The sequence below is a fragment of the Parasteatoda tepidariorum genome, chromosome X1, assembly GCF_043381705.1.
Source record: "Parasteatoda tepidariorum isolate YZ-2023 chromosome X1, CAS_Ptep_4.0, whole genome shotgun sequence".
NCBI classification, from domain to species: domain Eukaryota; kingdom Metazoa; phylum Arthropoda; class Arachnida; order Araneae; family Theridiidae; genus Parasteatoda; species Parasteatoda tepidariorum.
The window spans coordinates 30,947,244-30,959,773 of record NC_092214.1 but is presented as its reverse complement, the minus strand read 5'-3'; the positions used below and the strand labels follow the sequence as shown (position 1 = coordinate 30,959,773).

The window sequence follows — 12,530 nt, the reverse complement described above, 5'->3', positions numbered from 1 at the left end:
TAAAAAAAAAAAAAACAGAAAATCGAAAATCTCACTTTCGAAAAATGAAAAATAATCACCTATCAAAAGAATTCATTATTCATTTAGATATGATTTATTCTTGACTCCCTCTTCTAGATTTTAAAATCTTTATGAATTGTTCGCCATATAAATGAGGAATATTAAAATATTTCGAAATACGGTTGACACATTCTCATGAGTATTGCAGGAGACGAGAATGAATAAAAAAATTTTATATATATTTGCAAAGTACTAAAAGACTCAATCCACAGAAGATTCGTTTTGCATAAAATTAATCACAAATAATTTAAAAACTAAAGTAAATGTATATAGCCAAGATTATTTTAGAAGCCTATTTTAAATATTGTTCAGTAAATAAAGAAACAATAGCAGCGGAGATAATAATTTCTATGATTAGAAATCCAGAAGAAAGTTTCAGGGGAAAAAAAAGGTGTTTTAATTTCTTTGTTACGTGGTTAAATCTTAAAGATAGGAAAATAAGAGAAATACTAATCAGTATCATTTAGTTTAGTAGACATTAATATTTAACTTAATAATGATAAAAAAACATCCAGAAAATATATTTTTAAAATAAATTCAGTTTTTTACATTTTTATTTTATTTTTTTAATCAACTACGAAATATTTTTCTTAATAAAATATGCAATACATTTATTTTCAATGTTCTTTTTTTGTTTTATATTTCTATTAAAATGCATAAAAAAATTAAATCTATAGAAAATCAAACTATTCTTATCTCTATAAGTCAACTAAAAAAGATAAAGGACAAAAAATGCATAATTTTATTTTTCAGCGGGTTAAATTTTTTGAAAAAAATATCAGTTACTTCTTTTTTCCAAAAACCAATTTCTCAGCTATGTACATTTAAAACACAAAAGTATTATTATTTTTATTTATTATTTTGAGCATATAGTTAATTTTAAATAAATAAAATGCAGCTAATAAACATGCTGGCAATCAATATAACCGATTCCTTGTATTAAGTATTCCATATTTTTTCATCAACTTTGTAATAAGGCTTGTTCATTTTGTATTTAGAGAACGGTACCCTCTTCATTAGTTTGGTACGCATTAAGGTATAACTTTTTATGAATGCATATAATATTATAACTATTTTCTTATTTTTCAAAAATGTGCATGATAAATAGGAAACAAATTAATTATTTTATTAACATTTGCTCATAACTACATTATTATAAATTTCGAAATATGTTGTACCACAGTAAAGATCAAATTTGCAGCAATTTTAGTATGAAGCTAAGTTGAACATTAAAATCTTACAATTTAAACTTAACTACACGATTCTACAGTTCAATCTCAGAATAAACATCTTTCAAGTAAACACTTTATTGAGATATGAGCAAATTTGTTACTAGGATTCACAGAACAATTTACACCGATTTTCCTGAAAGAGTAGGTTATCTAAGTGAGATACCAAAAAAAAAATGATAATAATAATACTAATAACTAACAACAAAAAAATTAAAAGACTAAGAAAAATTATGTTAGACAATAAACGATTGCAGTAAACCAAAAAAGTTAATAAATAATTTTTAAGTTACCTCAGAACTGTTTAACATAATTGCGCTTATTACATGTCTATTAAACAGGAATAAAAATTAACTTTAAAATATTTTGAAGGACTTTAAAAGAAAATAATTTAGCGCTCATAAGACTTGATAGGTTTCTGTAAGCAGTATATGAAGTATGAAGAATCCTAGTATAGCGTAATACAGAGTCTATTGTAAATTCGGTCTTTGTTCTGGACATAGAATATGTTTTTGGTGGTTCAAAAACTTTAAAGTTTGAAAAGATAACATTTTATAAAGAATGTAATATACATCACACGCAATTTAAAGTGAATTAGTCTTCTAAATTAAAAGAGGTAACTTTTCTCTTTCAAAGAGAAGTTAAACAAAGACTCGTAGCGTGTGTTAAATAGTTATGAAAAATTAATTTGATTTTTTTTTTGTTAAGTTTACAGGGTTAACAACTTTGCGTGATAAAATTTATCCAACAAATTCATAAATGTAGTAAGCTACAGCATCATCAACATATATCAGTAATTGGTTTCTGCTTGACACTTTAATTCCATAACATAAAAAAAGTAAGCTAAAACTAATTACGTAATATAAAAATTAAGGTATTTAAAAACATTTTAAAATTTAAAAGAGATAAAAAGTTACCTTTTAAATTGTAAAACCTCATAAAATGGAAACAATTTTAAATATAGTAAAGATGAGAGTGAGTTTTGACAAGCTTGCATAATAAATAAGGTTAGTTTAATTTTGATATTGGGTCAATTCAGTGATAATTGCAAGTATTTTTAAACTGTTTATGTTGATTTATTGACATATGTAGTCAAGGAGAATGTTAAGATATATTACTATGTTTTCATAAATAAAAAGAAACTTTACTTGTTTCTTTTTTGGATAAAGTAAGTTTAAAAATATGTATTGTTATTTTTTTCGTTAATAAAGCTTTTAAGGTTAATGTCTATTTTTTCATTATTGAGCGAAGTTCTAATACCTTTTTGTTTTTTTGTTTTTTGAGTTTGGCTTAAAAAAAAGACAAAAATTTAAAATTTCCATACTTAAAATAGCACCAAAGTCTTGATCACGATGTTTCAAAATGTACAGAAGATTTCGTACAAAGGAAAAAAATTTTGCTTGTAAATTGAAAAAGTGATATTTCTTTAGGTACGCTGTAATATAAATTTTGTTTTCTGGACCCTATTATCAATCGTGTAGCCCATCACATCATATAACTATGACATGATAACGTTATGCCTATCATATAACTATAAATTCATATAAGATAAATGACGAATTTTGAATGAATTATAAAATAAATTATATTGAATGATAAAATAATTCGACATTGTGAAAACATTTCATTGAAAACGAAATATAAAATATATATATATAAATGAAAGTTTCTTCATTTTTTTTAAAAACTAAAACCCTTGCTTTAAACTGTAAGTTTCAAATTAACCATTTCAAGTAGCATTCTCATCTATATATAGAACAAATATGACAACATGAATCTAATTTGATAGAAAAGATAGGGAGAAGAAAAAAAGTTATTACAAAAAAATAGCAAAGACATTTCATATGAAATGAAGTACAAATTCAAAGTTGACAGATTCAATTTAGTTTTGATAAGATTTTGACAAACAGATGGTATTCTCTTAACCATGCTGAGTGACTGCGAAATTTGACTAAAACTAAACGAAAATTCGACACGCAGGTGGTACGAGACAATAAGAGATATTTAAATAAAATTAAAACGAAAATAAAAATTATTTAAACTAAATAATTTGAATCAGTTCTTATTTCAGGAAACTAAAACTTTTAAAGACACGACTTCTTCAAAATTCGATTTTTCAAGAACTGTTCGAACTCAGATTTTGTATTTTACCATTTGAAATTAAAATTCAGAGAAAGTGCATTTTTGTGTCTTATTTCGTAACTTAAAAGATCGTCACTCCCTCGAACCATTAAGATTGAGCCCTAGAACTTGAAGATCCGATAATTAGATCAAAAGTTATTTAGGGTACTGCGTTTTTTTTTTTTTTTTGCACAGTGTACAAACACGAATAACCTGAATAACTTTTGATCTAATGATCAGATTTCCACATACTATATATCAATCTTAATGGATTGAGGGAGTGATCTCAACTAAGCAAATTAATTAGTGCAGACGATACTTCAAATTTTGAAGTAACACAAAAAAGCGCACCTTCTCTGAATAAACATACCTTTTTTTTTCAGACAGATTTGAATTTCTGACCTCAAAATATAAGGAGGTAGCATTTTGGAAATATGTGTTGAAATCATTAATTAGAATAATAAGGAATGCGGACCAAATTCTGGACCTCTTAATGTTGATTTTACTTTTTGAGTAATTCGCCATATCTCGAGAATTTTTTTAGTAAATATAAAAATTTTTACTCATGATTATAAAATTCGCTAGTTTAAAGATAACCCCATGAAAAAATATTTAATAATTATTTATTATTTTATTTAATAATAGTCGAAAAGATTTTGAGTTGTAAGGTATACAAATTTTCACAACATTTTAAAGAATGTAATTTTATAAGGCAAAATCAAAATTTGAACGAAATTGGTTGAACAGCTCCTGAGGAATCGGATCGTAAAGATGTATAGCTATTAAGATAAGAGTCCTAGTACGTGAAAATCCAATAATTAGATCAAAAGTTTAACTTATGAAGTCATCATCAGATCAAAAAATATTCAGGGTAATTCTTTTTTTTTTTTTTTTTCGTACTATACAACGAAGAAAATGAAGTAATAGTGCTTTTAATGACTCAAAAACTTTTCTGAAAAACTCAAAAGTATTTTCAGCAAAAAAATTCTCCAAAATTTTTTTTAGTAATATTTTTTTAAAATTTTGCATTTTGATAAAATTTAAACGAATCGTGTACTTATTTACAGAGTAGATTTAGATCTGTAGAGTTATAAAGTTCATTTCAAGCCCACTTATTAGCCATATGAAGGTACTTTCGACTCAATCTACAAATTTTCATTTAAACTCTCAATAAATGAAACTTTGGAAACAGAATTCTGCAAAGATTGGCAAAATGAATTTTAAAAAAAGTTTTTTTTTAAATTTGAACTTTTTAAATTTAAGATACATTTATCAATAACTTACAACACAAAAAGAGGGTCATGAAAAAAAAATAAATAAGAGTTCTTGTTTGCAGCATTATCATTTTTATAACAAAGCTACAAACACGATCTCTAACTCCTTGAATTATTGAATCAAATACGGTGAAATTTTTGGAATTTGCCAAACATATGAGAAAGTGTAAAAGAAAGAAACTGAGAATGAAACTATTGAAGTAATTAAAATTTTCAGACAAGTTTATAAACAATTCGATAATTAATTTTTCAAATTTACGTATTCGGTATTGTGATAATTCAAAGTCATACACATGGTACCAATTCCATTTTCAAAATAAAATTCAAGGTCTTTTCAAAAAAAAAAAATCAGTTTCAAGGATTTTTAAAATTGGAAGAAAGACAATAAATCATTTTAAAATAGATGGTGAAATATTTTAGTTTGCAATTAAGAAACATAATGAACATAATTCAAAAGTTCAATTTTCTTAAGCTAACTTTTTTCCCCTTTTTAATAATTTGCTGACTCAACCGGAAATAGCTTGATATTAATTGGAATAAATCCAAATTCAGTAGTCTAGAAATTTAAAAATAATTTATGAGCAAACTTTAACATAACTCAGACTTACTCATTCTTTTTTTTTATTATTATAAAAATCAGCTTTGGAATCCTAAAATTAATTCAAATTTTAAAATTTTTACCATTTTATTTTCAAATTTAATGCTTCCGTTTTCTCAAAATTTCCTAGATATTTTTAAAAAAATAAATTTTAACCATTTCGGTTAGCTCAGCTTTGCTTAATCGGTTACATGTATCACTGGTTTTATGAAAATTTCATTTTAAAACACTAAAAGCAGTTGACACATGAACTACGAATAATTCAATATTTGATGATAATAAAATTTTAGTTTTGAATTCAAATTCTTTTATTTTTCAAGGACTTCAACAACTTTTAAGAACTTAATACGTAATGATTTTGAAGTACTTCAGCATCCCTTGAAAACTGGAAAGCAAATTCAAGTACTTTTCCATTTTTTATTTATATATTCATTTATTATTATTTTTCTGAAGCCTATGTAAACCTAGCATGCATCATTTTCAGAATAAATATTTTTTATTTCAAAAATTAAATCTTCATATTTTTATGGAAATTTTTTACTTATGTGAATTGAAACGTTGTGATTTTATAATTTTATCCATCTATTAACCATCAATAGTTAACATCTCAGCTAATAAAATTTTAGTAATTATATTTTTCTTTTAGTTATTTAATATCAAGTTATTATAGTTTATGTTAGTTTTTTACGTTCTTAATTAACAACCATGGATAAGGTGGAAGATTTCCAAACAGCCCCAAACTTATATTTTTTCTTCTAACATGGTCTCAGAAGATAAAAGGATACTCTTGATATATATAAAAATGTGTAGATAAAAAAAAAATAGCAAGGAAATCGTCTTTTTTTCTTTTATTTTCTTATATGGTATAAAAAAATAAAGTGTAAATATATTTCCTAATAAGGTTTTTTCCACCTGTATGACCGTTTGGAAACTAAGAGAACATATTAGGCTTAGTTTCAGTTAAGGTGAAGAAAAAAACAAAAATAAAAAAAGGAAAAATTCAAACTTGTTTTGTTTCGCCTCATTGCTTATATATCTCCTTTAACAAGATTTTCAGTTTTTTTTTTTTTTTTTTTAGAAAAAAAATAGTATGGCTGGTTAAAACTTAACTACTTAAAGAAAAATTCAGAGTTAGGTCTAACAAGTTACTCTATTTTAAAAGTAGAAAACATTGTCTTTAAAAAATATTTTATCTCTATCTTATTTGCATAGATAATCAGTTTTCTTTTCGAACCAGAAAGATTTTTTAAATGATTTTCCTCAAAACTTTTTTCATTTTTACTTAAAATATTTTTTGTATTTATACACATTTCAAAACTTAATTTAGGTATTAAAGCAGGAGTGGGACACAAACCTAGTAAAAATCATTTAACATTAAGTTAAATGATTAAATGCAAACATTATTCAGTAAAAAGTTAATAGTTGTAACCCTTTAAAGTAAATAAAGTGTACAAAAAATAATAGTTTCATGATACATTTATTAATTAAGAAAATTTATTTAAAGCAAATTCTTAATTAATAAATTTTTAAAAGAAAATTATGAGAAAAAAAACACAAAAATTTAATTATTATTTTTTTAAAATATTAATTAATTAAAAATCTGAAATGTTCTGTTATTTAAGCTGTATACCTAAAAAAAGTTGTATCATATTATCATAACCATCGAAATCTTGAATAAGCTACATTGTGAAATTAGATGAAACATTAAAAAGGTGTTAAATTAAACTATGTTTCAGTCCAAGTCCATAAAAGTGTGCAGTCAAGTTCAAAAGAGTTTGATTTGTGCGATAATATGGTTCAACGCGATTGATTTGAGCGATAATATGGCCTAGGCTCGAAGGATGTTATGATGGTTCAACACTCTTCAAAATTTTTAACAGCGAAGTTTAAGATCTGTGGAGTTTTAAAAGCTTTATTTATGATTGGCAGCAAATTACAAGAAACACAAGAAATTACATTTTTTCCACAGGCTCAACTGTTAAAAACTTATTTATAACAGAAGTAAAAACTAATTTCATTTTTGTTTGCCTTAATGTATTCTTTTTGGTGTATTAAGTATAATTTTTGGAGGAAAAAAAATCTCAAGAAAAAAGCTTCACAAAGGGTTAAAATCCACTACTTCATCACATGCCATTAAGAAAGATAATTTATTTTTTGAACATTCGATTTGAAAATCCTCCTTTTCCATTAGGTATAAACTCAGGTAAGTAGACAAATATTGCCATTGTTTGGCAGAAAAAAAGAAGCAAACAATAGCCAACCCTTTACTACCGCCAAGTGTGAACAACAGATGGTACTCGTACCGCCCAACCCTATTGCACGTACATATCTGCCCTGGGACATATGACAGAAGGGATACTTTTGTTTGTTACTTGATTACATATTGTAAAGGTATTAGAGTGACCAGTGAGGGGGTAGGAAGCATTAACACCCCTTTAATTAAGTTGTGTAATTCGTAAAACGAGTTACATAAAAGACTGGCCAACTAGGAGATTTGTCATATGAAGATAGATTAAAAAATCTGAAGGCATTAAAGAAATGTAATTAAGATTGTTCAGAAAAAATAAATGTTTCGTTGATCAACAAATAAAAATAAATTTCTGAGAGGAAAAATTCGAAAATTATTAAAAATAAAACTTTTCCTGTATAAATTGATTATTAACTTTTTTTTTAAATTTGTAAACAAATGAAAGTGTTAAATTTAAATTTTTTTTTTACTCATTTACTTTTTATACCTTAAAAATAATTTGTACAATAAACGTAGAACTTTAAACAACAGATTTTTTTATATTTTTCATACATATAAATTGATTTGATAAAAACAAATTGTTTCAGATTTGTAAATAGAGCCTTTCATTGATTGCTATAATAGATTTAATAATTAAAAGAAAAATTACAATTTAAATATTATAAATTATACAACATTATAACGCAAAAAAGATAAATAATCAACTTTTCAATACTGACTTAATATTTGATTATTAAATGTGGCTAAACACTGTTAATATTTTTTGAGAACAGAAAACGTTTTAATTTTCATAATGACATTTAGTTTTTCTTATAACTTTTAGTTTTTATTATAAACATTGCATTACAAATATCACTGGATTATTTTACAATCTTTATGCAAGCAAAAATATAATCTCATCAAAATGCAGCCAATTATTTTTTTCTGACTACAAAAATAAAAGATGAAATTTATGATACCAAAATTACCCATAAATTTTTTTAAACATTTTTATTTGGAAAAAATTTTTTTCTTCTAATTTTATACGCTAAACACAGAAGACTAAGCTAGTTAAATTATTAATAATGGAAAGCAATATACATTTTTAAATCAGCTGTTATTTTCTCAAAATTACAAACTGTAATAAATAAATAAATATAAAGTAGCATAAAAGCTTTCTCAGATAACTTAAGAGAGGCTTTTGTAGGGTAAAAATGTTTTATTTCTTAGCCCAGACAATCAAAGAAGTAAAGAGAAATATGATGTTTTTCATCTAAGAGAGAATTATTAAGAGTATATGATATTTAGAGTCATGATAATATCCTAGGGCTTTTCTTGTAACATAAAAAAATTAAAAATAGAATCCTGTTATCAAAACAGCTTTTAATTTCATAAGACGAACTTTGCTTTCAAAAGAAATTCGCTTTCTTTCTCAGTCGTCATTATTTTTTTTTAAAGGAAACAATGAAAACTATCTTCAATAAGCAAATTTAATGAATTGTATTTTATAGAGCTTTTAGAAACTTTTTAGATGAAATTTAATAAAACAATCAATAATTACACAATTACACGCCATAACCTGATAGCTTGAATCCTGTATCACGCTAATTGGAGGTCATGATTTTGGGACTTAAAAACAAGACTTTTTTTCGCTTCTTTTTATTCATCGGGCTTAATTTGCAGTTCCTGCTTTATTTATTTTTGGAAAATTTTTCATTGAAAAAAAAAGCTATATATATATATATATATATATTTGTGAGACTTTGACAATGGAAATAACAATGATAAAATTGATTATTTTATATTAAAAAAATAAGCAATTAAACTTTAAGACACTAGTAAAGGATACGGATGTAAATAGGACAAAAAAAAATGGAACAATAAATGGATGCAATTAACTTATGAAGCAGTCAAAAAATGTAGATTGATTTAAAAATCGTGAACAAGCTTTATATTCTAGTCAACAAACGTCAAAACGTAAAAATTTTAATAGGATTATACAAATTAAATTCTTAAAAAAAAATCAGATAAATCATTCTGATAATGAAAAATTATTACACACTTATCTTATATCGTCTTATCAGCAATCAAGAAATAAAAAAAAAATAATGAAAATAGTGTTGCAAAATTCAATATATAACTGTTTTGTAATGTAGATAAAAAAAAAAACTTTGGAAAACATTTTTATTGTACATTCTGGTTGATACTAAAATAAATTAATAAAAACATAGTGTTAAATAAATTTCATAAAAATGTTACGAAGACTGAATTGTACTAAATTTTTATTTAGCAGCTTGAAAAAAAATTAGCCGCTTAAAAGAGTTTTTGCAAAGGTTAGACACGTAGCAATGAATTATTCTAGAATAAACTAGTCTGAAACTATTTTATTTAATACAAACATATGAGCATAAAAAAAAAAGAAAAGAAAAAAGTTCTTGACCCGAAAAATTCCGGTTTTTAGGAAAATAAGTAATTCTTGCATAAAAAAAAGAATAAATAAATATTTTAATTTCTTTAGCTCAAATTAGCTATCATAAAATGATTATGAGATAATTTTATTTATTATCGTTAACATTAAGATTAATATTTAATATATTATATCTATAATTCTGCATAAGTTTTTTCACAAGAGATTAGGAATTTCATTGCTTAAAGATGCAGTGCAATATGTAATGACATGGGAAAAAAGGTTTACGAACGTACATATATATACGTTCGCAGTTTTCTCCAAATTAACCAAAATTAACTATCATAAAATGATATTCTCCTGTAATTAGATTTTAGACAGTTGAAAAGTGACGCCATTAATATTTAGTCACAGAAAATATTCTAGATTTATGTTAAGCACTAAATAATTAATCATAAAAAATATGCTCGGAGTTATTTTAATTACTTTATCCCAAATTAACTATCATAAAATAATTCTCAGGTTATTTGATTTTGGACTGTGGAAAAATAACTCTGCTCCTTACAACGGGAATCGGCGATGGAAATAAGTTCTCCATTTAAAAGTCGCCTAGAATAAAAAGGACAAAAAAGAAACTAAATAAACGTCAAGAAAAATCATTCAACGCGCCGCTTTGTCACAAGTCATAAAAACTAAAGATATTGATTCCGCGTTTTACGAAACTGCCCTTTTTTATACATAGACAACTCAGAATATGCACATGCACCTTACATTTAAAACAACAGCCCTATATTCATAGCCCTTCAACAGCTTTTCAAATTCTCGCCAAACCGCCAAGTGATATTCAAAGCATCAAAAGAGCGAACTCGATAAATGCGCCAAATATGGAGCCGAGCAGCTGACAATAGAGAAGGAAAAAAAGGGTTGAAAAGAGAAGGCGAAAAAAAAAAAAGGGAGAAAGAAGCTACTCTTGCTCTTCAAGAGAACTTCCTGGATTTTTCTCTTCCCCCCTCTTTCATTGCATCTTTCTCATCCACCTAGGTTTTGCTTCAACGACTGCCTATAGCAGCTGGTGAGGAAAGGGTTAGAGTCTTTGTCTTGAACATAGATGCGCTGCTAAAGTACTTATTATTATTCTACCTTTAGCGCTTGCATTGTCTGCCACGCCCGAAAAGAATCAAAAAAAAAAAAAAAAAATCTTTTTAAATTACTTTGCCAAACCACCTAATAATATCTGTATCAAATAATTTTTTCTCATCATTTTTTTTATATTTATTTTTTGTTTAAAAAAAACAATTGAACTGTTCTAAATTGCTGTTTATTCCGTCCGAACACAGCTGGTGGACGAAAAACATCAAAGAAAATTAAAAAAAAGAGAGAAAAGAAAGGGTTAAAGATTTTTTTTCTTCTTACTTTTATTTATGATGATTATTTTTTTGCTCTTATTTACTGAGTGCAGGCTGCAAACACGAGTTTACAATTTTCTATGATAAATGAGTGGAGCAACTGCTGGAATAAACATCTGTATTGATAAGAAATCATCGGAAACGTTTTAGTCCCATGCCCTCTATATGGCCATGGGGTATAAGTTCACAATTTTTATAAACAAAGGACGGAAACTTCTTGCCTGAGAAAATAACCCTTTCCTTGATTATATATTGCCAGAAGATAACTGAAATTAAAATCTAAAAGAACAAATAAAAGGAAATGTAGTTTTTAGTTAGAGATAGCATTTTTCGTTAAAATTACATACTTTTCTGTACCATTAGCCTTTTTGTTAAATTTTATTTCCGGTCGGTAATTTTTTTTTTTGGACAATTTTATATTTCATTTGATTGTGTCTAAAATTTAATATAAGAAATAAAATATAATAAGTGTTCCTAAATTTCAATCTAAGAGGTTATATTATTTTATCGGAGGGGGCAACGAAAGCTGAATTTTCTTTTCTTAATATAATTTTTTTTAAAAAAATCTACAAAAATATAGTGAAAATATCGACGTAGTAAGTTTTACTCCTAGCAATGTAATACAGACCGCTTGTTATGTCAATACAAAAAATAACTGTTTACAGTAGTTACTTGAAATGTTATTATAACAGTTTTACAAGAAAGTGTACAAATATTAAAATAGAAAGTTTTATTCCCAACCCTACTGCTTTTAAGTAAAAGTATTAATTTTACCCGAGGGAACGGAAAAAGTTGAATTTTACCCCCCCCCCTTTTTTTAAAAAAAAAATAAATTAATAAATCACACAAAATAGTGTATTAGCATTAACACATTAAGTTTTTTCCTTACAAATGAAAGAGTCCGGCATTTAATGTTATTACGAAAAATTAGTTTTACGCAATATTTTGCTACATAAATAATTTTTATATATTTTAAAATGCATGCATATAAATAATATTTAAAAAAAATACCGTAACTTTTTTAAAATTTTTATTACTGAATTGATTTTTCGTGAATTAAAAATCCGTAAAAAGGATATAGTTTAGCAATGTTAAAGAAGAAAAAAAAAAGGGAAAAGTAAATAGCGAGTAAGAGATATACAAGTTACAAAAATTGACTCATTGAATTGCCGGAGACAGATTTATAACTTGTTTTTGACACATTTATA

The 12,530-nt window shown here is 25.5% G+C and overlaps 1 protein-coding gene across 1 annotated transcript in view; it reads right to left on the bottom strand.

Annotated features, from left to right (window-relative positions):
• LOC107450919 (NGFI-A-binding protein homolog) overlaps positions 1 to 12,530 on the bottom strand; it is a gene marked incomplete at its 3' end in the record, with an annotated part of 240,314 nt that overhangs the window by 76,114 nt on the left and 151,670 nt on the right.